At 50.2% G+C, this 25,604-nt stretch overlaps 2 protein-coding genes across 10 annotated transcripts in view; both read right to left on the bottom strand.

Moving 5' to 3' along the window:
- GSDME (gasdermin E) overlaps nt 1-25,604 on the bottom strand; it is a 376,936-nt gene that overhangs the window by 275,609 nt on the left and 75,723 nt on the right. The window lies entirely within an intron of this gene.
- Nucleotides 1-25,604, bottom strand: part of OSBPL3 (oxysterol binding protein like 3) — a 282,066-nt gene that overhangs the window by 180,735 nt on the left and 75,727 nt on the right. For 7 of the 9 annotated variants that reach the window (XM_051852843.3, XM_051852841.3, XM_051852842.3 and 4 more), the window contains exon 1: nt 20,766-21,024. The exons of 1 other annotated variant lie outside the window; for it this stretch is intronic. The gene's annotated coding sequence lies outside the window, so the exon portion shown is untranslated. Of the gene's footprint in view, nt 1-20,765; nt 21,025-21,121; nt 21,261-25,604 lie in introns of those variants that run through there. One more of the 9 variants, XM_051852838.3, reaches the window with a different exon arrangement.

Consider the following 25,604-nt stretch of genomic DNA (forward strand, 5'->3'; position numbering starts at 1 on the left):
GGAAACCCAGCGTCTGGTTGCCAGCACAGGCTAAGACAGAGTATCAGACATGGTGTGGCAAGAGCAGAGTGGGGCGGAGCGGCCAGGCCCTCCCCCGCACACCACCCGCCAGCGCTTCCACGTGCTGTCTGGCAGCTCCCAAAGGGAAGCGGGTCCTGGTGCGTCTTTATGGAGACTGCTCTGCACCGGGATGGCTGCTCACCAGGCCGAGCAGGGAGACCCAGCTTCCCTCCTCTAGGGTGCCATGAGGAGAGACTGGTGACCTCATCTCTTGAGCATGCATGGCCTGTATTGGCAGGGAGCTAGGAGAGGCCTGGAACCGTGGACAAAAACATGCAACACAGGCCTAACAGAAACTGGCAATTCCTTAGCCAAGGAATGACCAGGAGTTACCAACACTTACCCAGAGCATCCACGAGGCTGTAGAGGCCACCCGAGTGTTTGCCTGCCCGGCAAACTCCTCCTCTTGGTATCCACATTTGAGTCTCTCTGTGGTTCCACAGGGAACACGTGACCCTACCAGGCGGGTGACAGCCCTGAGAACTCTGGCCCCGGTCACTGGTTCAGGGGCAGGTGCACAACCCAGGCAGGAACAGTCAGAATCAAAAAAGCATCTGCTTAGCACACAGGAAATAGCCTGCACTCTACGAGGTCCTCGGGGGACGAAAACCTGCCTGGGAATGGAAACAGATGAACGGAACGCGTTTGCTCTGCTATGCAGCAGTCAGTATAGAATCCAAGAACGTACAGGAACGAAACAGACATCTTGTGATCCGGTTGTTGGTCTTAGCCCTTGTTTATACTCCCGTGGAACTGGGCTCTTTCTATTTCTCACTTGCTGAATATAATGGTTAGTAGTGCAGTAAGCCTGTAGGTATTAAGTGGACTAAAATTATGTTTTTGCAAAAATTTTTTTTAAAAAACAAAAAGGAAGGAGGGGGGGATTGAGGGAGGGAAGTACGGTTATCTTCTTAGAATTGTACCCACGAAATAGATGAAACCTGATTCTCTTTACATTAATAAAAAATTTTAAATGAAATGAAAGACAATTCAAGAGTTGGGAAAAAAAAAAAAAAAAGAGCAGCAGCAGCAGCAGCAGCTAAGCTAGGAAATGGCAAAAAATAGAGCGATGGATGACCCAACTTCAGCCTCTAGGTCCAGCCGTGCCTGAAGCTGGATCTACCCTGAGTGCTTTAGCAACATGAGACAATGCATGTTCTTTCCAACTGATCTCACTCTGCTGAATTTCTGCCACTTGCAAACAAATGCCCTCCCACTCTGCCTTCTTACCTGAACCCTTTACAGGAATCATTCTGCAGCCAGAGTACCCAGCCTCAATGATGGAAATAAATTATCTAAGCAATGGAACACCCAGAAATGAATATGAAATAAGCTTGGTCTTTCTTATTCCCTGCATCTTAGAAACCTTTTTGAACTTATTTCTTCTCATCAAAGAAAATGTGCTTCTTGGTATAAATGATTACTTAATACCTAATCCTAATGCCTAATTGCAGATTTCTGAACACCAAAACTCTTGTCTGTTGGATTCTGTCTTAGGGGTTCCCAGAGTTCCCAAGATGAAGACATTTGAAGGTTTTGCTGCCTGGAGTCACCTATTTCTTAAATTCAGCCTGCCCTGTGGAAAGGAGTAGAACCCAAAACAAGGGCATGTTGGGTTCTGCACACTGCTCTTCTGCCCACTTCCCCAACAAAAGACAGGCCAGCCAGCCCGTGGTCAAACCAGAGCTGCATGGCTCTGATGTCAGCAATCACAGCCACTGAGTCACCAGGTCGCCACCACAAACCCCCCTCTGCCGGCTAACACCTGCCATGCCCTGGCCGGCACAGAGACACGGCCAGCAGCCCGTGCCTTGTTTGCTGATGTCTGCATCTGAAACTCAGCTCACTAACAGCCTGGGCACAAGGACCTGGCAGAGGTAGGAATGGTTGCCCCAGGTCTAAGTGGTAGAATGTGCCGTAATAAAAGGATAAGACCAGTGGACCTGGTCCTGGACCCAGCTTTGCCACCAACTAGGAGTGGCTCCAGATGAGCCTGTTCACCCTTCAGGGTGCCAATTTTATCATCTTTAACTGGGAAGGGTGGCAACAGATCCGGGTTCCCCACTGTGGATGGTGAACCACATAGAATGTGGCAGAATCAGTTCAGGGATCAAGCGCAGCACTAACAACACAGTGACTCTGGCGCTGGGAGAAGACACACGAGCCTATTTTGAGATCTGTGCACAGCTTTTGCATCACTGGCATTTTTTTGCATCAGAATAAACTTGTACTTTCAACTCCATTTCTCCACGGTCTTTCTGAAGTACCCTCACACAAGGTGAGCCTGGAGCACCTCAGAGAGCCAGAAAGGAAGGGACAGGCTCCTGAAAAGCCACACTGATGCGCAACATCAAAGGGACACAGGAGTCCACAGAAAGAGCTCCTAGTAGCCGAGGCTGGAAGCATGTGAATGACAAAGTACTACCGGGCTATAAGCGCAAGCAGAGAGCATCCATGAACCCAGACTGAGACAACACTGACTGAATGAACAAATAGGAAGAGGGGACCAATCTGCCACATGGAAGGATGCCACGTAATTTACGTACAGACGCTCCACCCTCAAGGATGGGGGATGGTACGTGGTGTGTATGGTGACTTACTCCCAAAGAATACATTACAGAAAAAAGGGTAACTTCTCGCTGCAGAAACCTGACAAACACTACTTCATCCAGATTGTTAAATTCAACATGAACATAAAGAAAAATGTGATCAGCATATCCCCATGATGTGATGTGATGTCACTTTAGCTCTGTGATCTTCTTCCCAAAACCCGTAGCCCATTTGAATCTTTTTTTTTTTTTTTTTTTTACAGGCAGAGTGGACAGTGAGAGAGAGAGATAGAGAGAAAGGTCTTCCTTTGCCGTTGGTTCACCCTCCAATGGCTGCCGCGGCCAGTGCACTGCGCTGTTCCAATGGCAGGAGCCAGGTACTTCTGGTCTCCCATGCGGGTGCAGGGCCCAAGCACTCGGGCCATCCTCCACTGCACTCCTGGGCCACAGCAGAGAGCTGGACAGGAAGAGGAGCAACCGGGACAGAATCCGGCACCCCGACCAGGACTAGAACCCGGTGTGCCAGTGCCGCAAGGCAGAGGATTAGCCTATTAAGCCACGGCGCCAGCAGCCCATTTGAATCTTGACAAAAACATCAGACAAATCCCAAGGGAGAGACATCCTACAAAAGCTCTGACCACCAATCCTCAGAACTGTCAGGGTCATCAAAAGCAATGATACTATGGTCCCAATGCAGCACCAGAACTCAAGGACTAGAAACTTCATTCCCAGGGCAACAGTGTTGGGAGGCGGGGCATCTGAGGAGGTATTTATGGCATGAGCATTCTGCCTCATCAAGGGGTTAATTTTGTTATAAAAAAGGGCTTGTGGGGCTGGCACTGTAGCGCAGTGGGTTAATCCTCTGCCTGCTGTGCCAGCATCCCATATAGATGCCAGTTCGAGTCCTGGCTGCTCCACTTCCAATCCAGCTCTCTGCTCTGGCCTGGGAAAAGCAGTAGAGGATGGCCCAAGTCCTTGGACTTCTGTACCCATGTGCAAGACCCAGAGGAAGCTCCTGGCTTCAGAGCGGCACAGCTCCGGGCTGTTGCGGCCATCTGGGGAGTGAGGCAGTGGATGGAAGACCTCTCTCTCTGACTCTGCCTCTCTGTAACTTTTCCTTTCAAAAAAGGAAAAAGAAAAGAAAAGAAAATCAATCTCTCTAAAATAAAGTGGGGGGACGGGGCTGGCAGAAGGTTGGACGTTTGGCCTAGCAGTTTAAGAAGACACCACTTAGGATGCCTGCAACCCACATCACAGGGTCTAGGTTCAAGTTCCAGCTCCAGTTTCCTACTAACGCAGACCCAAGGAGGCATCAGTGCCGGCTCAAGTAATGGGGTGCCTGCCACCCATGTAGGACACCTGGACTGAGTTCCTGTCCCCCAGCCTGGCACTGTTGTAAGCATCTGGGGAGTGAATCAATGGATGAGAGTTGTTTGTGCACGTTCTCACTCTCTGCCTCTGCAAAGGATAAATTTTTGCAAATTAAAAAAATAGTGTAAGGGCTTGTGGGGGCAGGTTCTCTGGCCTGCTCCTCTGCTCTTCCATGTGAGGACTCCTAGCTCACCCGCTTTTGCCCCTCTGCCTTCTGCTACGAGAGGCTATAGCGTGAAGGCCACACCAGATACCCGGTGCCTCCAGGGAAGGATCGGTCTGTTCTTTATAAATCACCCACTCTCCGGTATTCAGCTACAGCAGCACAAAGCAGACTCAGACATCTGGAAAACTCACAGCCCAGCAGGACCCAAGGGGACATGGCAACTAAACATGACGTGGAGTGCTGGAGGAGACGGTGGCGTGGCAAAAAGAAACTGGGGTGGAAGGGGAGGGGTGGGTGCGTAAAGCTGCCACCTGTGACATCCACATCCCAACATGGGTGCCAGTTTGAGTGCTGGCTGTTCCTCATCCAATCCACCCCCCTGCTAATGTGGCTGGGAGGGCAGCTGCAGGTGGCACAAGTACCTGGGCCCCTGCACCCACATGGGAGGAAGAAGCTCCTGGCTCCTGGCTTCGGTCTGGGCCACCCGTGGTCATTGTGGCCATTGGGGAATGACCCAGCAAATAGATTCTCTCTCTCTCTCTCTCTCTCTGTCTATCCCTTTCTGTTAACTATACCTTTCAAATAATAATAATTTTTAAAAAGGCATTAGGGAAGAACTAAGGAAATCCAAATGAAGTATGGGCTTCAGTTAATAATACTGTATTGGCCGGCGCCACAGCTCAATAGGCTAATCCTCTGCCTGTGGCGCCGGCACACCGGGTTCTAGTCCCAGTTGCCCCTCTTCCTGTCCAGCTCTCTGCTGTGGCCCGGGAGTGCAGTGGAGGATGGCCCAAGTCCTTGGGTCCTGCACCTGCATGGGAGACCAGGAGAAGCACCTGGCTCCTGGCTTCGGATCAGCACGGTGTGCCGGCTACAGCACGCCAGCCACAGCGGCCATTGGAGGGTGAACCAACAGTGAAGGAAGACCTTTCTAAACTCTCTCTTTCTCTTTCACTATCCACTCTGCCTATTAAAAAAAAAAAAAAAAAAAGTGTATCATCACTGGCTCATTAATGGTTACAAGTGCACCACATTGATGTAGGATGTTACTAATAGGGTTCAGGGTTCAGGGCATACGGAAGCTTTCTATGTGTGGAACTCTAAAACTATTCTAAAATAAAAAGGTGTTTTTATGTTGGGATGATATTATTTAAAAAAAAAAAACTAGTAAATTTTTAAAGATTTATTGATTTTATTTACTTGAAAGAGTAAGAGAGAGAGAGAATCTCCCATCTGCTGGTTCACTCCCCAGATGCCCACAACAGCCATGGGTAGGCCAGGCTGAAATCAGGAGCCAGGAACCTCAATCTGGGTCTCCCAAGTAGGTGGCAGGGACCCAAGTACTTAGCAGGAAGCTGATGTCAGGAGCCAGAGGCTGGGCATGAAGCCCAGGGCTCAGATGTGGGACACGGGTGCCTTAACCTCCAGCTTCCACCAGCTTTAAAGGCAAAGATAGGGAGCACGAGGTGTACACTAGATATCCACCAGATATGTCTCAGTACTGCCAAATATGTCTCAGTACATCCAGATATGTCTCAGTACTGCCAGATATGTCTCAGTACCCACTAGGTATGTCTCAGTACTGCCAGATATGTCTCAGTACTACCAGATATGTCTCAGTACATCCAAATATGTCTCAGTATCTGCCATATATGTCTCAGTACCTACCAGATATGTCAATACCCACCAGATATGTCTCAATACCCACCAGATATGTCTCAGTACAACCATTTGCCCTGAGGGAAGTCACTCACCTGTCCTCAGACTGACCTTTCTCAGTAGTCCAACAAAGGTAAGCAAAGCATGGTAAAGTGATTCATAGACATAGAAACACTATACAAAATAAGGAGGTTATGACATCCTAATGAGAATCAATAATTCAGGACAGACTTGAGGAAGAATCCATTTTTTGCCTATTGAACCAATGCTTGGATTTGCAAAGTGCTCCCAGGACTAGCCACATCAATACTGTTACCCTGAGAACTGTTGAGAATGTAGAAGCTGAGGTCCCAACAGAGATCCATTCAATCAGAAACTCTGGGGGTAAGGTCCAATCGTGTGTGTGTGTGTGTGTGTGCATGTGTATTTAAAGATTTATGCATTTATTTGAAAAGCAGAGTTAGAGAGAGATCTTCCACCTGCTGGTTCTCTCCCCAGATGGCCTCAGTGGCTAGGGCCGGGCCAAGCCAAAGCAAGGAGCCTGGAACTCCATCCAGGTCTCCCACATGGGTGGGAGGGGCCCAAGCCCTTGAGTCATCTTCTGCTGCTTTCCCAGGCACATTATCACCATGCACCTTGTTCATGCAGTCACCCCTGCAGCTGGCCCTCGCTTCCTCCAGACTCCCCGCGCCAACAATAAACATGTGGCTAAGGAGCAACAGCACTGCCCACAGAGTATAGACAAGTCCACGACTGCCTACCTGAAGTAGTAACCAGCTGTGCAAAACCCACGAAGCTAGCTTCCTAGAACATGGTTATTTTGCCCAACTAGTCTCTGAAGTTCTTAGCAATGAAGGAAAACCAGGGTACCTGCTGGGACCTCACAGCTCACACCTTACACAGAAAACCCAAACTCTCAGATCCTGTCCTTCTGTTCCCTGGCATTCATCACACAAAGGTGTCTTAACCTGCGGGTCAGAAAAACTATGTGATCTTACGCAAGCAACTATGCACACCCACTACTTACACCTGGGAACATGAGACCTGCAGGTGCCAGGGAACCAAAGAGGCTTCCAGGCCCTTAAACAAGAACAAATGGTGCAGAATGCAAAGTCACAAACTACTTGGAATGTGATTTGGGCCTGTAAGATCAAAGACTAGAAAAACAGGAATTACAGCTCAGTAGGGGGAGGCATGCCCAGGTTGGCAAGCAGAGTCCTTTTCTGGAACCATGCCTGGGAAGGCCACAGCCTTCGTCTGTTTCCTCTGATACCTTACAGTGGGTGTCATTCGCTAATGGCACACAGACAACATCTTCAGACAGTAAAGGGCTGGAGAAAGCCTGAGCTGAAAAACCTCACTAGGGTGAAACTATGCCCTGTGCACCTGCAGGTTTACAAGGTAAAACAACTGCTGGTATAAAGACAGAGTCTCTCTAAAGAACGGAGCAGGACCTGGTGTGCGTTCTAAGGCCAGAGCACTAGTTCTCAGACACAACATACATAAATCATAAACCTACAAATATATGTCAACAAACGATCAGTTACGTATCCACCTTGCTTATTTTCCATTTCCATCCCACAACCTGCCAACAGGTGAGAAGACAAATGATATACCCCACATAGGTAAATTCAGCTTAAATCAGCAACCTACTTAGAAACCCAATTTGCACCATCACAGCACCTATTTGCAGATACTCTGAATGCCCGTACAAGCGGACTTCAGAAAGTTTGTGAAAAATTGAATTGAAAATCGCAAAAAATGTTTGCAATCTATGCATATAAGGGATCATCAAAAGGTTCATGAGGAGCTGATACTGTAGCACAGTAGGCTAAGTCTGCACCTATGGTGCCGGCATCCCATATGGGAATCGGTTCCTGTCCTGGTTGCTCTTCTTCCAATCCAGCTCTCAGCTATGGCCTGGAAATACAGTAGAAAATGGCCCAAGTGCTTGGGTCCCTGCACCTGCATGGGAGACCTGGCAGAAGCTCCTGGCTCCTGGCTTCAGGTCAGCCCAGCTCTGGCTGTTGTGGCCATTTGGGGAGTGAACCAGCACATGGAAGACCTTTCTTTCTGTCTCTCCCTCTGTAATTCTACCTCTCAAAATATTTTTTAAAAATTTCATGAATATGCATATTATTAAAAAAAACCGCATGGATTTATTTTATTTGAAAGGCAGAATGACACAGAAATGGAGAGACAGAAGAAGAAGGGGTCTCCCATCCTCTGGTTCATCCTCCAAACACTTGCAGTACCCAGGGCTGTGCCACATTGAAACCAGGAGGCACGGATTCCATCCAGGTCTCCCATATAAGTGGCAGGGACCCAAGCACTTGGGCCATCATTTGCTGCTTCCCAGGCACATTAGCAGGGAGCTGGATAAGAAGCGGAGTAGCTGGGTCTTAAAATCCTCACTCACAGAGCCATGATGCTCTAAGCATATTTTTAAAAAAGGGAGGGAGGGAGGGAGGGAGAGAAAGCGTTTTTTTCCCCAAAGATCAACTCTGCTTTCTATATTCCCCAGTAGTACTAGTGGCACCACAAATAATGCAGTCACATAGGCCTAGAACTTTGCAGTACTTTGGGTTTATGTTATATACAGATATATATCTCAGAACAATGCAATTTGCTCAGAACAACATCTGTAAGGTACAATGTCAATGTCACTCTCACATCTGCCTTCTGCCTCCCACTACCCCTTCCAAAGAGACTCTGTCACCAACCTCTTCTGTATCCATCAAGAGATAGTTTGTCTTGTCCATATATACACAGAGAGTACCAGCAAATGTTTACCAACCAGTCATATGCCAAAGCCACCCTGATGTGTTGTGCTTGCTGATCTCAGCCCACCAAGTCCAACTTCCCGACCAAGAATATGGGAAGAGAGACAAACAATTGTTCTCACAAACCAGTGTGAGCTGGCTTTAGTCCACATGTGCATAAACAGATGTGTGTGAATGCTTATAAGGTGTAAACCATATATAGACTTAGTTTTGCTCAACTGGAAGCATACCACACATACCCTTGCACCTGCGGTATGTATTCTGCATACCTATGCATCCTTCACTTTGCTTTTTTAAACTTCATAAATCTCACAGATCACTCCCTATCAGCAGATGCAAGCTGCCTCCATTATTTATTAACCAGTACCTACTGATAAAAATTGTTACTTGCAATCTTTTAGTTATTCAAACACTGCAATAAATAACTGCACATACATCATCTTGTGTATCTGCATATCACTATGATAATATTCCAAGAAATTGTTAGTGTTGATTTAAAGAGTGCATGCATATGCAGTTTTGACAAATACTGCCAATGACTCTCCACAGAGCTTGGACCAATGTATACTTCCATTCCCAATGCACAGACACCTATCTCTTCAAACTTTTAACAATAGTTAATTTTGTGATACTTGCCAATCTGATAGGCAGAAACTAGGACTCACTGAATTTTTCATTTGTGTTTCTCTTTTTATGAGTCAGGTTAGTGTTTGCATGTCTAAGAGCCATTTGTATTCCATTTGGTGAACTCCATGTTCATAGCCTTGCCCTCAAGCATCAGTGGTCTTCCTCTTACTAATTTGTTGGAGTTTTTTATATATTGATAAAAGTAGATTCTTGTGACATGAATTGCAATTCTCCCCCTCAATTTATTGGTTGCTTTTTCACATAGCTTTTTTTTTTTTTTTTTGACAGGTAGAGTTATAGACAGTGAGAGAGAGAGAAGGGTCTTCCTTCCGTTGGCTCACTCCCCAAATGGCCACTATGGCCGGCGCTGCACCAATCTGAAGCCAGGAGCCAGGTGCTTCCTCCTGGTCTCCCATGCGGGTGCAGGAGCCCAAGCACTTGGGCCATCCTCCACTGCCTTCCCAGGCCACAGCAGAGAGCTGGACTAGAAGAGGAACAACTGGGACTACAACCCAGTGCCCATATGGGATGCCGGCACCGCAGGCGGAGGATTAACCAAGTAAGCCATGGCGCCAGCCCCTTCACATAGCTTTTCAAAATAAACCTTGGCTCTGCAAAAATTATATGTAATAAAACGACTTCATCTTTTATAGCTTCTGGATTTTGTGTGCCATCATTTTCCATCTCTGTTATTACTAAAATGGCATTCTATTTTTTCCTAGTTGTCTTAATGTGAAATGTTTGACCTCTGTGGAATTTCCTTGGGGGGCAGATGCAATATAAAATTCAAACTCTATTTCTGTCCTTATAGTACCAACACTATTTAGGTCTCTCACGGGGTCCTCTCTACCTTCCCTTTAATCCCCCACCCTGAGCCCAGATTCCTAGGGACTGTATTACTTTCCAATATTCCCATGTCTCTTTCCTGTCTTCTCCCACTGGGGACATCCTAGTTCAGGGGTCATTACCTTGTGCCTGTACTCCCAGCCTCTGAGCCCTCTTCCGACACGAGGATACGTTCTCAGAGTTCCCTTCATTGTCAACAGTCACCTCTAGGGCGCTTACTTTGAGATTCAGAACTCATCCCAGCCAGTCCCCAACATACCTCTCCAGGCCAATATATAGCCTGTCCCCTTTCCCATTAAAACAGTACATCCTTAAAATCTTATGCCTCACCCTACATTCTCTGCCTAGAATGTTCTATCAAGCCTTCCACCCCTCCCTTCATCTCACTCACGTGTGTCCTTCTAGGCTTGGTTCCAATGCCTACTTCCCTGCAAAAGCAACTCCCCTCCCTCCTTCTGTGCTTCTACAGGACCTTGATATCATGTATGTGTTTGTGTGTGCACCTGTGCTCATGTGTGCCTGTGTGTATATACACACTTGTCTATAAGCACCTCTGTGACAATGTGTTTTTGTATTCATCTCCCCAGTTAGACTGCATGTTTGCTGAGGACAGAGGCTGTGGTTAATTAACTTTTGCCTGCTCCCTGCTTTGAAACAGGCTATGTGCAAAGGTACATCAAAAAGTACAGGAAAAGTGGGATTTTTAAAATAAGTTTTAAAAAGTTTTGAGGGATGGCATTGTGGCACAGCAGGTAAAGCCACCACCTATGACACCAGCATCCCATATGGGCACCAATTGGTGTCCCAGCTGCTCCAGTTATGATCCAGCTTCCCTGCTAATGGCCTGGGAGAGGCAGCAGCAGAGGGCCTGAGTGCTTGGGTCCCTGCCACCCACATAGGAAACCTGGATGAAGCTCCTGGCTTTGGCCTGGCTCAGTCCCAGCTGACAACAGCCAATTGGTGAGCGGACCAGAAGATGGAGGATCTCTCTCTGTGTCTCTCCCTCTCTCTATAACTGACTTCCAAATAAACCTTTTTTAAAAAGTTTTGAAACCCAGGCACCCTCATACATAATATACTGTTTTTGACAAAATGAAGATGCAAAGGCTCAGGCTCTGCTGTGCATCAGAGTCACCTGCAGGCCTCACACAGCAGCAGACTGCTGGCCCCACCCCTAGAGTTCAAGTCCCCAGGGGTGCTGGGACAATCTCTGCTGGAATCACACTTTGAAAATCACGGCCCGAAACCATACCTCCGAGCTCAAACTGAAAGCGTTTAGAAACCTATAGCACAGGAAACCCAAAAATTGCATAGAGGAGGAGTCCCATCACACTGTGTGCCATTGAGATATGTGTAGATTTCACTCCACCCACCCAGTCCAGCCCGATGAGGCAGTGGCCCCAGACCCCCAGGTAGAGGCACTGTGGGACCCAGACCTATGCTCTGACCCTCAGAATCTTCATCTAGTGCCCTCCACGCACACACAGAGCTCCCTGGTCCAGGGCTAGGCAGGAGACAGCATGAGCTGGCTACCCCTGTCTCTGTGCCCCCGGTAAACCACTCAACTCTCTCTAGGTCTGCGATAGTCCAGGGTTTTTGAGTGGAAGCAACAGAAACCAACCTGGCAAATGAAACCAAGGTCCGCATTTTAGAAAAACAGCAGTTCAGCCGGCGCCACGGCTCACTAGGCTAATCCTCCGCCTAGCGGCGCCGGTACACCGGGTTCTAGTCCCGGTCGGGGCACCGAATTCTGTCCCGGTTGCCCCTCTTCCAGGCCAGCCCTCTGCTGTGGCCAGGGAGTGCAGTGGAGGATGGCCCAGGTGCTTGGGCCCTGCACCCCATGGGAGACCAGGAAAAGCACCTGGCTCCTGGCTCCTGGCTCCTGCCATCGGATCAGCGTGGTGCGCCGGCCGCAGCGCGCCGGCCGCGGCAGCCATTGGAGGGTGAACCAACGGCAAAGGAAGACCTTTCTCTCTGTCTCTCTCTCTCACTGTCCACTCTGCCTGTCAAAAAAAAATAAAAAGAAAAAATAAAAAAAGAAAAAGAAAAACAGCAGTTCGAGGAAGCTGGAGAGGCAGGCCTGGGCCATCTCCTTGCGACCAAAAGCCACACCATGACAATGATGTTCTGGCAAGAACAGGGTGCACCCTCCCCACGCAGTCCTTGTAACCTTGGCACTGGACCCAGAGTTCAGGAAGAGGCATCTCACTGTCCCAGCTCACGGGACCACCTGAGGCTGAGCAAAACGGGGCCCTTCATTTTGGCTCCAAATGCAAGTGATGTCGCAAATGGAAATCAGGAAGGGGAAACGGATGCTGGACAACCAAAGAACAAGGAACTGCTCCCGGCTTCAGCTTGGTGGCTGGTATGCCGGCACGAGGACCACGGGCTCTTCTCCAGCTAGGAGAAGGTCTCACGAGGTGGTGTAGGGAAAGCGCTCAAGCCTTTGCTACCACTACTGTTCTAAAATAGCAGCACATCCCAGAAAAGCAGGCCCACTCCCCGTGCCCCAGGGAGTTTCTGTAGACACTCCAGAATTGTGCTTGGAGTAGCTCCGCACCTGTGAGACAAACCCAAGGGGGCTTTCCCTGGATTCTCTGAGGACCTCAACCACCCTCACTCACTGCATCTCGGAGGCAGCAGCGCCACGTGGAAGCTCTGGGCTGCAGGACAGGTTGTTGGGGGTTGCACTCGGCTTCAGCTGAGGAGGTCAAAACTCAACTTTGGATTCACTTTGCATCAGCAAATAAATAAAGCCCCATGCAGCACCACAGTGAGGATCTCAAACGCTGGGAAGAGAAGGCAGCACCTTCCTCCCTGGCTCAGGTCTACCTGGCTTCCTGCAACTGGGAGCAAAATACAGAAAGGCAGGGCCTTGTTCACCTCCTCCTGCCCTGAGGACTTCCCAGCCACACTCTCTTCTCTCTGCCTCCTTCAGAGCCCCAGCATCCTGAACCACACTGGGCAGAATGCAACTTTTCTCTCCGGGGTCCCAATCAAAACCCAGACTCACTCCCATTGAGCCAGGTGTCCTGGTTGTCATTAATGAGTGTTCTGCACCTGTCTTGTGTCTGTTCCCCCTCCCGGGCTAGAAGCCTGGAAAGAACATTGCCTAACTCATCCCCGTGTCCCCCAGACCAGCCGGGGCCTGGCACCCAGCATGTGCTCCATGAGCTCCTAGCAAATGTAGCAACAGAAATCTTACTGCAAGTTTTAATTTGAAGGAGGCATTTACCTCAAGAACGCTTGTGAGATGAAAATTACATATGCGTGTGTGTGTGTGTGTAAAATTTAGCTTTTGCTCCCTAAACTTTTCAGATCATGACCCACTACAAATCATTTCTGGAAGAATATTTTGTTTTATGAGACTTAAACTGTAATTTTCAATTTCTTGTAAATATTACAATTTTGCTATAAAACAAGGAACGTGTATGGGAATCTTCACTCCTACTACTTTTTTTTTAAAGAATTTATTTATGTATTTGAAAGGCAGAGTGACAGAGAGAGGAAGGAAGAGGGGAGAGGATCTTTCATCCATTGGTTCACTCCCCTCAGTGGCAGCAACAGAGGAGGCTGGGCCAGGCTAAAGCCAGGAGCCAGGAATTGCACGTGGGTCTTCCACGTGGATGTCAGGGACCCAAGCACTTGGGTCACCTCCATTAACTTCCTGGGGACGTTAGCAGGGAGATGAACCAGACGCAGGGCAGCCAGGACTCCAGCACTCCAGTTTGGTAGCTTAACCCACTGCACCACAACGCCAGGCCCTGATACATTTTAGTACACAGTGGAGAAATGCCTATGTTGAGAAAAGTATTTGATCCACACACCACTGGGGAAAAGAATAGATTTTAGTGTTTCAGCCACAGAGCCCACGACACAGCACACTGGATGCTGACAGTCGGTAAGCCTCTGCTGAGGCTCGCCGGCGGCACTGCTCCGGGCAGCGTGCTTCTGCCCTAAACCCGGCCATTTGTCAATTCAGGCGCAGCCTCCACAGCCTCAGAAACCATGGCACCTGTCTCCTGGTCACCCAGCACCCACGGCCCCGGGGAACTGGGTTTACTGCTGTTTTGTGGGTAAACAAAAACATCAGACAGCAACAGCGTTCCCATCTAAAGAAACTCTACAAAGGCCATCTGCGTCTCAGGCGTTAGTCCACACATTCTTCTTATTGAAGAGTCACACTCGTATCCCAGGGCTCTGAGGGAGCCGGGAAACAATCATATCCCTGCTCCCAAGCAACAGAATTAGGCAGAGGCAGTTAGAAAGCAAGCCTAGGGCAGATTCAATTTCATGGGTGTGAACAATGTGACTAAGAACAATGGAATTACCACTGAGTTTTCTAGATTCTTCCAAAGTGTGGGAATGATTTCATCAACCTCAGAACAAAAGAAGCAGATAAAAAATCACTACAGGAGCAATTCTTCTACCCCCTCTGCTGCCATTTCAGTTATTGGAAAAAAATTTTCATATAGATGGGGCCAGCACAGTGGCGTAGCGGGTAAAGCCGTGGCCTGGGATGTCAGCATCCCATACAGGCGCTGGTTCATGTCCCAGCTGCTCCACTTCTGATCCAGCTCCCTGCTGATGTGCCTGGGAAAGCAGCAAAGATACCCCAAGTGCTTGGGACCCTGCACCCATGTGGGAGACCCACGTGGAATTCTTGGCTCCTGGCTTTGGCTTGGCCCAGCCCTGGCCATCTGGAGAATGAAGCAGCAGATGAAGATTTCTGTCTCTGCGTGTCTCTTCCTTTCTCTCTCTGTAACTCTTTCAAATAAATAAATAAATAAACCTTTTAAAAATTTTTTTATGTAGATGAAATAAGTCCAGGAATGAGAATGAAAGGCTACATCCTACCTATCACTTCTGAAAAGGAGCATTTTTTAGTCAGTCACTATTTCCTCATCTTCTCAAGGAACTCTCTAAGAAAACATACCTTACTCCAGAATTTTACAAACTTCAGACGGGGCTGGCACTGTGGCCCAGCAGGTTAGGCTGCCACCTACAGACCCAGCATCCTGTATCGGAGCACCAGTTCTGGTCCCGGCAGCCTCTACTTCTGATCCAGCTTTCTGTTAATGCACCTGGGGAGGCAGCCGAAGACAGACCAAGTACTTAGGCCCCTGCCATCTAAATGGGAGACCCAGAGTCCCTGGCTCCTTGTTTCAACCTGGTGCAGCCCCAGCTGTTGTGGCCATCTGGGGAGTGAACCAGCAGATAGAAGAAAAGTAGATCTCTCTCTCTGCCTTTAAAATAAATAAATATTTAAAAAATAAACTGAGACATCTTTAATTTTTAAAAATATTTTGTTATGAAAATGCTCATGTATATACAGTGTAGCACAACACCATTCAAGAAATGTATTATGAGTCATATGCAGAAAAATTTGTTTCTAAGTAGTCAATTTTAGAGTAAAAAGAAATAGGTGCAATTAGTTTTCATTATTTATTATCTAATATCTTAATATATACAAAAATATTACCTATATAAACTCATAAAAGTTTATTGAGGCATTTTTTACCTTTTTAAAATAAAAGATTTATTTGAATGTCAGTTACAGAGTTAGAGGGAAAGACAGAAGCAGAGAGAATTTATCTTCCATCTGCTGGCTCACTCCCCATATGGCCACAACCACCCTGGCAGAAGCCTGGGGCCCAGAGCTTCTGCCATCTTCCGCTGTATTCCCAGGCCATTAGCGAGTTGGATCAGAAATGGAGTAGCTGAGACTCAAACCGGTGTGCATATGGAATGCTGGTGTCACAGGCAGAGCTTTACTGGCTACAGCGCAATGCTGGCCCCTTTTATCTTCTTTTTTCAAACCAAACCTTCAAATCTCAGTTTCTATTTTACACGAACAGCACATCTCGATAGGGAGTGGCCACATTTCAAGCACTCAACAGCCGCATGTGGCCAGAGGCAGCCCAGTAACTGCCCAGATACAGAGAAGAGCATTAAAAACCCCAGAACTCCTCACCCAGCTCCAGCAGTCATGAACTCACAGACATCCCAGTCTCCTCTGTGCTTCTCCCAACCCCAGATCATTTTGAAACAAATTCTAACTATCATAGCATCCCATCCACATTCAAATTTCCTTGATTTTTTTTACAGTGATTTGTTCATATCAGGATCTAAACAATCAACTATTTTTTTTTTATTTGACAGAGTTAGACAGTGAGAGAGAGAGAGACAGAGAGAGAGGTCTTCCTTCTGCTGGTTCACCCCCCAGATGGCTGCTATGGCCGGCGCTGTGCCAATCCGAAGCCAGAAGCCAGGTGCTTCCTCCTGGTCTTCCACACAGGTGCAGGCACCTAAGAACTTGGGCCATCCTCCACTGCCTTCCCACAACAAAGAGCTGGACTGGAAGAGGAGCAACTGGGACTAGAACCCAGCACCTATATGTGATGCCGGCGCCGCAGGCAGAGGATTAGCCAAGTGAGCCATGGCGCTGGCACCTTAAACAATCAACTTTGATGACTTCTTTCTAATGCCAGGATTTTTTGATAACCTCAGCATTATAGGAGCTAGATTTTTAGTAAAATGCTTCATTTGCTCAAAGGCTTATTAGACATCTATCATGTGCCAGGCACAAATTGTGCCCCAAGACTCAACAGTGAACAAGACTCAAAGGAACTTCCAGTTACTTTGGTTCCTACCTACACATTAGGACCACCTGGCGAAGCTTTAAAAAAAAGAAAAAATAACAATCGTTCCATCCACTGGCAAATGGATAAATAAAATATGGTATATAGATATATAAAAGGATATTATTAAGCAATAAAAAAAAAGGAATGAGCTGCTGACGCAGCACTCTGGAAGCAGGAGCTGATTCAGGATCTCACAGATCTGCTCAAAAACTGTGAAATATCTACTGATCAATAAACTATTCCCAAAGACTGGGTTTGAATTCTGTAAGTTTTAACACATGTTAATAATAACACTACCACAGATATGTAAAAGCCGTGCATTTCATATGCAAGGCATTTATCCTGCAGATACTGTTGACTGCATGAATGACTTTGAGATATCCTCGCAATAGTAGCTCTAGCATCCAAAGAGGAGGGCAACCCAAACAGGGGTTTTCCGTGCACTGAAGACCCCACTGCTTCAGTAGACGCTGAGGAACGCATCAAAGCATTACAGACCAAAACCCAGGCCACAAAATGCCACGTTCCAATTTTTCACAGAATGTAAGCGAACACAACAGAGATTCGGTATCCCTTTACTCACTGAGCACCCACTGCAGGAAGGACCCCATGCTTAGCAAAGGGAGGGACAGAAACACGAGGCACACACACTGGTCTTGCCATCGAGGTACCAAAAATCTAAGAAGGGAGGCAATACACTGAGTAAGTAACAAGGCTGGGAGGTAATGGGATGGGGGGTGGGGGAAATAAGAGGTACAAAGTGCCAAGGGAAGGGGAGGAATCAGTAGCATTCTCAGGGATCAGAACTTAACTAGAGGGGGGACCATTTGATGTCACAGTTAAGGTACCCCCATGGAGTGCCGGGGTTCAAGCCTGGCTCTGCTCCCAATCCCAGCTTCCTGCTGCTGTACACCCTCAGAGGCAGCAGGCTATAGCCCAAGCAAGTAGTTGGGTCCCTGCCATCCACACTGAAACCCCAATCGAGTTCCTGGCTTTGGCCTGGTCCAGCCCAAGCTATTGAAGGGTGAAACAGTGGATGTGTTTCTTCCTTTCAAATAAATAAATATTAAGAAAGAAAGAAAAAAAAAAACAGAAAAAAATAAACTGGAGACACACTCTTTAAAAAAAAAAAAAACAGCTCTGGGATTTGGTTTAGAGATGATGCTACCAGGCATAGTTCGAGGTCCTCTTCAAAGACTTAGGTTTTCACAGGGAGAGACAGTGAAGAAGTTTTCTAGGTTACAGAAGTGCATGGACAAAGGCAAAATGCTTTATCAATGAAGTTCAGACAAGCAGCATGCGGGTCAGAGGGTGACAGAGTGATGGTCAAGGCTGAGTCCAGGCAGACGAAGCCTGACTTTAGATGAAGGAATCTATGCTTAAATGAGCTGGGAAAAGAATTTGGGGTCTGAGTCTGAGCCCCACCAGATACTAGCTGCAAAGCAGTTGTGAACGTTGCCCAGCCTCATCTGGAGAGGGGGGTGGGGGTATAATAACAGTGTCTGCTTTGATGTTGTTCTGAGAATCAAATGCACTTATAACAGCATCCAGCACATAAAAGTGGAGCAGCTACTGCTGCTGTTGGTAATATTATGACTTATGAATGATATGAGCCACCAGAGGCTTTTCAGCAATATGACAGTACTTCAGGAAAGCACCTGAGCATGGTGTGCTGTGTTAGGACATGGTGTTCAGAAACCCCCTGTAGGCAATGTTGGCGCAGAATTCAGAGACGCCCCCAAGATGCTACAGGGGCAATGGGAAGCACCCAGTGTGAAAGACACTGAGACAAGCATTGGGGTGAGTATGAACGTGGTCTGCAAAGCAGTAACTGGAAAGTCAATTAGAAAGTTTCCAGACGAGAGAGTCGGAAAACTGATGAACGAGGAGATTTAGATAGGGAAGGAATTTGCAGGGCGCCCGTAAACAACTTTCCATGATGCATGGAAGGTTCTTCCAGCTAACAGCCTCCACCTTCCCTGGAGTACCACGCCCCCTCCACTTGCACGGGCACTCCCTGGAGCACTCTTGAAATGGAATTAGCGACTGAGAAAACACACTGCTGCCAAGAAGCACATTATAACCAACACTGTGATTTGCCCACAGCCTCCTGTGGGGAAAAACACGGCAACACCCTCCAAACTGGAATGAAGCGGCAGAAACAGGGGTCTCCAGCTCCTTTCCCCAGCCCCAGGTTACCAGTGCCCCCTGTGGGTGACCAGGCAACGCTTCCCTGGCTTGTCCTCACCCCCCAGCTGCAATGCAAGGGCAGAAAGAGTAGAAAAGCGGTTATTTTCCTAAAAGATGCTTTTGGAATTGGCGTTTCCAACTCTCCCTTGTGTGTAGGGGAACACAGACTTCCAGACTGCCCTAGAGAGACAGGAAGCACTGTTCAGAGCTCATCTGCCACCACAGCTAAAACCAAAGAGATTTCTCCTTAGATTTAAGTGAAAGGATTTCCTTCCGTCCTCTATTACCAGCCCCCAACCCTACCCCAGTCTACCAGGCCCACAAACCACAAACTCAACCACAAAAATCAATGCCAGTAAGAGCCTCAGCAACTCAGCACAGATGCTCAGCATTGGCACGGGGAAGTTTACAGGCCAGCCTCAGATGGTTTTAATATATACTGTATCACAGACACCTGCATAATTAGTTAACCACTCATTAAACAGTAGAGCAAGAGACTTTACAGAGCAGAAGGACCTCCATGTCTGCAGCCAGAAAGACCATTTTCAAAATCCAACTCAGCAATGTACTAAGTCTGGCCAAGGAGCTGAAGTAGGCTTCAGTTTCTTCATCTGAAATCTGCAAACAACCTCACAGGGCTGCCGGTCCCAGACTGCGAAGATTAAAGGACAGAACACGCCCCGAAGCAGCCTGGTACTGTGCGGCCTGCAACATCGTTGCCATTGCTGAAACTGTGTCTCATCATAAAGCAACAAATCTGGTTCTGGCTAAGCCAGAGCTTTTGTTACCAATAAAGCTAAATGTGTATCAGCTGCAACAGTGGGAAAGCATTTAGATTCTTGGAAGTGGCTCAACACAAGAGAGACAAAACGGGCTGCAATCCTAGCGCTCCAGAACCTTGGGAAACCTGGTGAACCTGCTAGCGCCTCCATCTCCCATCCGGTTAAAAATATTCAGCTAACGAGGCTACGGAGATGCTTAATGAGACAAGCTACCCAGAGCATCTAGTGTACACTGTGGGACTCGGGTGCTCAGTCAGTAGTGGTTACTGTTACTTGTGAATTTTCCCAGGAAGGGAAGGCAAAAAATAAATAAAAGGAAGAGGAAGGTGGAAATCAGCAGCAGCTGGGAAACCAGCAGTGTTTCCACGCATCCGCCCCATAAACGGGAACCTCCGCGTGTCAGGCTCCGCGTGGACCCTGGGCTCAGCTGGCAGCAGCACGGATCCAGCCCTGCCCCCCCCCCACCCCCAACCCCCGGCTTCTGTGCTAACAGGCGGTGGGCGGCGAAGGGCCCCAGGATACTACTTCGGAAGCAGCGCTTTCTGCGGGGAGCAGCCCAGCCCAGGCCTGCTCCGCGGCTCTCTCTCCCGACCGCAAAGGACACAGGCTGGGAGACGGAAGCCAGTCCCGCCTTTGGGAGCATCATCTCTGGGCTGCAGTGTAAAATAGGGCATCCGCAAACGCCCCATCCCGGCGCTCCCGCGCGGATCCCGCACACCGGAGGGCCGCCGCTTGGCAGCCGCCTCCCGCTCCCACGGCCAGCAGCGACTTCGGGGCGCCGGGGAGCCCGCAGGGGCGGGTGCGGGAGCGAGCGTCCCATCCTGCCGACGCGGTGAAGCCCCGCGCCGCGCCCAGCGAAACCAGACTCCCGCGGCACCCAGGTCCCCGCGCCCGCTCCTCCTCGAGGCACCAGGCGGCACTCCGGGTCCGGCTCCCAAGACCCTGGAGGTGACCACGAGGGCGGTCTCCCGCTGGCCGGCTCCTCCCGGGCGACAGCAGGCAGACAGAGCCCGCGGAGCCTGCCGGCGCCCCCCGAAAGTGCAGCCCCTCCCAGCCCGCGCCGCCGGGGCGGACGCCCCGCCGCGTACCTGCGCGCTCCGCAGCCGGGGACGCCGCCCAGCGCCCAGGCGCTCCGTTCCGGGCTCCACGCACACACCCGGGAGGAGGAGGCAAACCCGACTCCTCCTGCCGACACTTCCTGCATCGGCCTCAAGAATCGGCGGCGCGGACGACCTCTCGGGCACCGACGGCGGGACCGGAGCCTTGCGCTCGGGTGCCCTGGCCCCGGCCGGCTCGCGGGAGCTGCCGCCGCGCAGCCGGGCTCCTAGGACTTTGCACAGAACTTCTCGGCGCGCGCCGCGGGGCGAGTACGGGAGGGGCCCAGCGAGGGGGCGGGGCCGCATGGGGGCGGGGCCGCATGGGGGCGGGGAGACCCAACTCTTACCAATCAGGAGTCGTCCCCGGGGAAGGAGGTGGGGCGATGCGCAGGGAAGAGGCCGCCAGAGTCAGTGACGCATCCCGGGAGCTGGGAGCCCGGGATTTGGGACCGGTTGGAGGGGTGGCGGGAGCCGACAGCCGCTGCGGGGCTGGGGAGGGGGCCCGGGGCGGCCTTAAGCGACGTGTGCGTTTCCGGGCCGCGGGAGGGGCTGGTGGACGGAGGCGGTGTCGGGGCGCACGTGTCTCCCCGCGAGCAGGGGCACGCGACCTTCGTGAGGAAGTCGGACGGCGACCAAGGGTCGGCACCGGAGAGGAGCTGACCGGGGCACGGAGGCCGCGGGCCCTCGAGAGCTATCAACGGATTAGAACCTGGGGCTGGGGAGAGGAGGGAGGCGCGGTTCGCTCTCGGGGCCTGGGGCCGCCGGCGCCCCCTGGTGGTCGGGCAGGGCTACGCCCGCTCGCTCCCCGGCCGCCTGGGGTCTCCGCTGCCAGCGCCAGCAGCTGACGGCCCGAGGTCCCCAGCGGAACGGAGCGCTCGCTGGGCGAGCGCCGCGGCTTCCAGAGCTAGCCGGCTCCCTGCGCTCGGAGTAGGCGGGAGCGAGGAGCCCCCGAGACAAGGGTGTTGAGGGCTTCTCGGCGGAGGTGGCGTCCTGCCGCATTCCTGAGCCTGGGAACGGCAATGCCAGGTGTCCACGGCCCTGGAGGCCCCTGTGGCGCCCCGAGCACCGGCCCCGGGGCCAACCGCCCCTCTGCGCGGCACGAGACGCATATCCAGCCTGCAGAGTGACCCCTGACTAAGGTTCCGGGAGCTGTCGGCCTAGCTGTGCCATGCACGCAGCTCTGGCTTTTTGGAAGCATCCGAGGGGCGGTGGGGTTCTCACGCGGCGTGGGCTCGCGGAGAACCGCGCGGGAGTAGCTGTCAGGCGGACCCCAGCTACCGGCCGACGTTCCCGGCTTTGCGTGCGCTCCCGCGGTCTGATTTCTTCCTCCTTAGATTCTCCTAGGCAGTTCTCCGAAACCAGAGCCTGAAATCCGAACGCACACTACAGGCGGGGGTTGGTGGTCCCACCCGGCAGCCCCGCCTTGGCGTTTTCTTCCTCGGTGGGAGCTGTGCGTATTGGGGCGGTGCCACGCCTCCGGGAGCAGGGGGACCGCGCCGCGCCTTCTCGTAGTCTCATTTCCCCTTCTGTTCCGAAAGAAGCGCCCAGGCTTCCCAGCTCCTACAATCGGAAGCGGACAGAGTGGTGGTGGGGGTGGGTAATCAAAGTTGAAGCCCACACAGAGCTAATTATTCTTGAAAGAAGCTTGTCAATGCCCTAAAATTAGCTTCCTCCTGAGAGTTTTATTTTAAAGCCACCATCTGAATGTCTGTGAGAGCAGCTCAGCGGGGCTGTGGAGGGAGTTTCACTCCAAGAGTGAAGAAGTACCTTCACCTCCGGCCACGTCCCGGCTGGCTCTGGGCGTCCTCAGCTTCGGACATGCCTGGGAGGTGAGCGGGTGCTGCCTGGCTTTGAGGGTGGTGTGGGGGCCTTCCCGAGCTCACCCTTCCTTACCTGTACAACCAGACAGTAGTTGTACCTGTCGGGCAATAGGCAGAGTCTGACCATCTGTGGGAGAAGAAGGGCCAGGTGGCCTGACTCTCTCCGAGGTAACTCTGTCAGGGGGGTGGGTGTACCTGTCTTCTAGTATGGTGATTTCTGTGCGGGATAGTTCGTCACTTTATCAATCGCTTTATTTTTTAGATTTATTTATTTGAAAATCAGAGTTACACAGAGAGAGGAGAGGCAGAGAGAGAGAGAGAGAGGTCTTCCATCCAATGGTTCACTCTCTGGTTGGCTGAAACGGCCGGAGCTGTGCTGATCCAAAGCCAGGGGTCAGGAGCTTCTTCCAGGTCTCCAACGTGGGTGGAGGGGCCCAAGGACTTGGGCCATTTTCTGCTTTCCCAGGCCATAGCAGAGAGCTGGATCAGAAGTGAAGCAGCTGGGTCTTGAACCAATGACCATATGGGATGCCAGCACTTCAGGCCAGGGCGTTAACCCGCTGTGCCACAGCACTGGCCCTATCAATCCCTTTAATAGCATGGGGGAGTGGGGTGAACCAAAGCTCAGAAAACTCCAGCACCTTGACCATAAGCATACCGCTGTGAGCGGCCAGAGGCTGGGTCTCCCATCCTGTTGGCCAAATGCATCACGGGGTGGGGGGGCAGATTGAACACCTGCGTGCCCTCAGAGGTCTGTAACCGCCCACTCGTCTTCCTCCTCCTCCACTTTTGTCTGGAAATTGAATCAAAGTTCTTGGTTGCAAACACCTCAGAAGCATCCTTTCAAAAGCATTCAAGACAGGGACTGCTCAAGAATTCACGGTTCATTAAATATAGAACAGCTGTCTCCTTTGAAAAAAACGGCTGCTTGGCTGCTCTTAACAGGCACGTTAAGAGAATCAGCGGGCGTCCCTGCCCTGCTTTCTACAGCTTCATCAGACTGCAAGAGGAGCTGAGAGATGCAGGATGTCCTGAGGGAGGCACCAACACTGTACTTGGAGAAGGGAGCGATATTTGGGGAATTAGAAGCAGACGGTCACTTCCTGCATGTCTTTATTGCCATCTCTAACTTTTGATCAAAAATCCATGTTTCTTACAGGAAAGCTACCCTTGCAGAGGAAGCAGCCACACTGCCCAGTTTCCCATCTCTCACACAGGCCCTGCTCAGTTTCAGTGGATCCTGAAGGTCACAGTGGATCCTCAGCCTACTTCTGAGTCACTGGTGGTTTTTTTTTTTTTTTTAATCAGATATTTAAGATTTCTGGGATGTTTTAGATTGTTCACCTCTAGGGAGCACATTCTGGCTTTCTTTGAAGCCTTTGAGATACAGCTGTTACTCTGTAGGAGCATCCTTGGAAAAGGAACATAATAAGGGTGTAAGGACACCAATGTCACGTACATTAAACCAGGAGAGGGCTTCTCCTTCAGGACTAAACAACCTCCAAAGCCAGGCTGAGCCTTGCATTACCCTTTAAGCACTCTCTGTAGAGAGCCGGGACACCCTCGACTGTTATCTGCTGTAAATATTTAATATAGCAGCAGACCACAGGCAGTAAGCATCAGTGTGCCAGGCACAGCCAAACTGAGCTGCCAAGATTGCTGCCCCTCCTGCCATCATGAGGAAGCCTCCCAACAAATTGAAAAGATTTAGCAGAACCACTGGAAGGACCCCCTGCTGCTACAAGCCACACCAGCAACACCTAAGCCCCAAACCCTGCTTCTCTCCCACATGAACTCAAACCTGAACTCAAATCTTACACAAATGCACCCAACTGGTACAATCAAGGCACATCTGCCAGTCTAGCTAGCAGGGAGATATAATGTTCTTTTTCTGAGATATCGTTATTTATTTGAGAAGCAGAGTGACAGAGAACGATCTGTACACTGGTTCACTCTCCAATAAGCTGAACCAGGCTGAAGCCAGGAGCCTGGAGTTCCATCTGGGTCTCCCATGTGGGTGGCAGGGGCCCAAGCTGGGTCCCTGCCACCCACATGAGAGACTTGGATTGAGTAATAGGCTGCTGGCTTCAGCCAGGCCAAGTCCCAGCTGTTGGAGAATGAACCAGCTGAGAGGATTTCTCTTTCTCTCTCCCCGCTTTTCAAATTAAAGAAAGTTTAAACCACTCAAACAAGAAGTCTCGAGATACAGAGACTTTAGCATTGACTTACTGAGTAGCTCAAACACAGAAACCCAGAATCTTCGTCTTCCTGCTCTGCTAAGTTCACCATGAGGGCTCCTTTATCTGACACAGATGCAGCACTTAACAATATTATGCCCAGAAAACAGCCATGTCCAGAGACAGAAAAGAATACCCCTTCCTCAAGCCACCCTCTATAACTAAGGAAGACTCCCCCAGAAGTGGCTAGCCGAGTTATCATCAAGATTCACTGCTCAGAATCGGGGCATGTGCCTCTTCATGCTGAGTCAGATCACAGGGTTCATATCAATGACAGAAAAACCGAACTTCAATTGGAAAATGCAGAAGGAAGGCAGGTGTACAGTCTAAACCACACTCTTTGCACAATACTTAAGGCCTCTCTTAGAAAAGATCCCTAGATCTAAGTTCCCAGACACCAGCCAACAACCAACCTTGCAAGCAGATCTTTCTAAGAAAAGCAGTTCTGGGTTCACCACAACTCTATTCTGCATACCTTCTCTACATTCAAAGATTGCCTCGTAGACACACTAACTCCTTTGAAATAAGGAACTTCATTCTTTCATTTCCTAGAGTGGGCTGAGGGGGCTGGAGCTGTGGTATAGTAGACAAAGCTTCCACCTGCAGCACTGGCACCCCATATGGGTGCTGTTTCGACTCCCAGCAGCTCTTCCTCTGATCCCGCTCTCTGCTGTGGCCTGAGAAAGCAGTAGAAGATGGCCCAAGTGCTTGGGCCCCTGCACCCACATGGGAGACCTGGCTCCTGGCTTCAGATTGGTCCAGCTCCAGCTGTT

The sequence above is a fragment of the Oryctolagus cuniculus genome, chromosome 16 (assembly GCF_051225735.1).
Source record: "Oryctolagus cuniculus isolate XC-2025 breed Fujian yellow rabbit chromosome 16, ASM5122573v1, whole genome shotgun sequence".
In the NCBI taxonomy this organism is placed as follows: Eukaryota; Metazoa; Chordata; class Mammalia; order Lagomorpha; family Leporidae; genus Oryctolagus; species Oryctolagus cuniculus.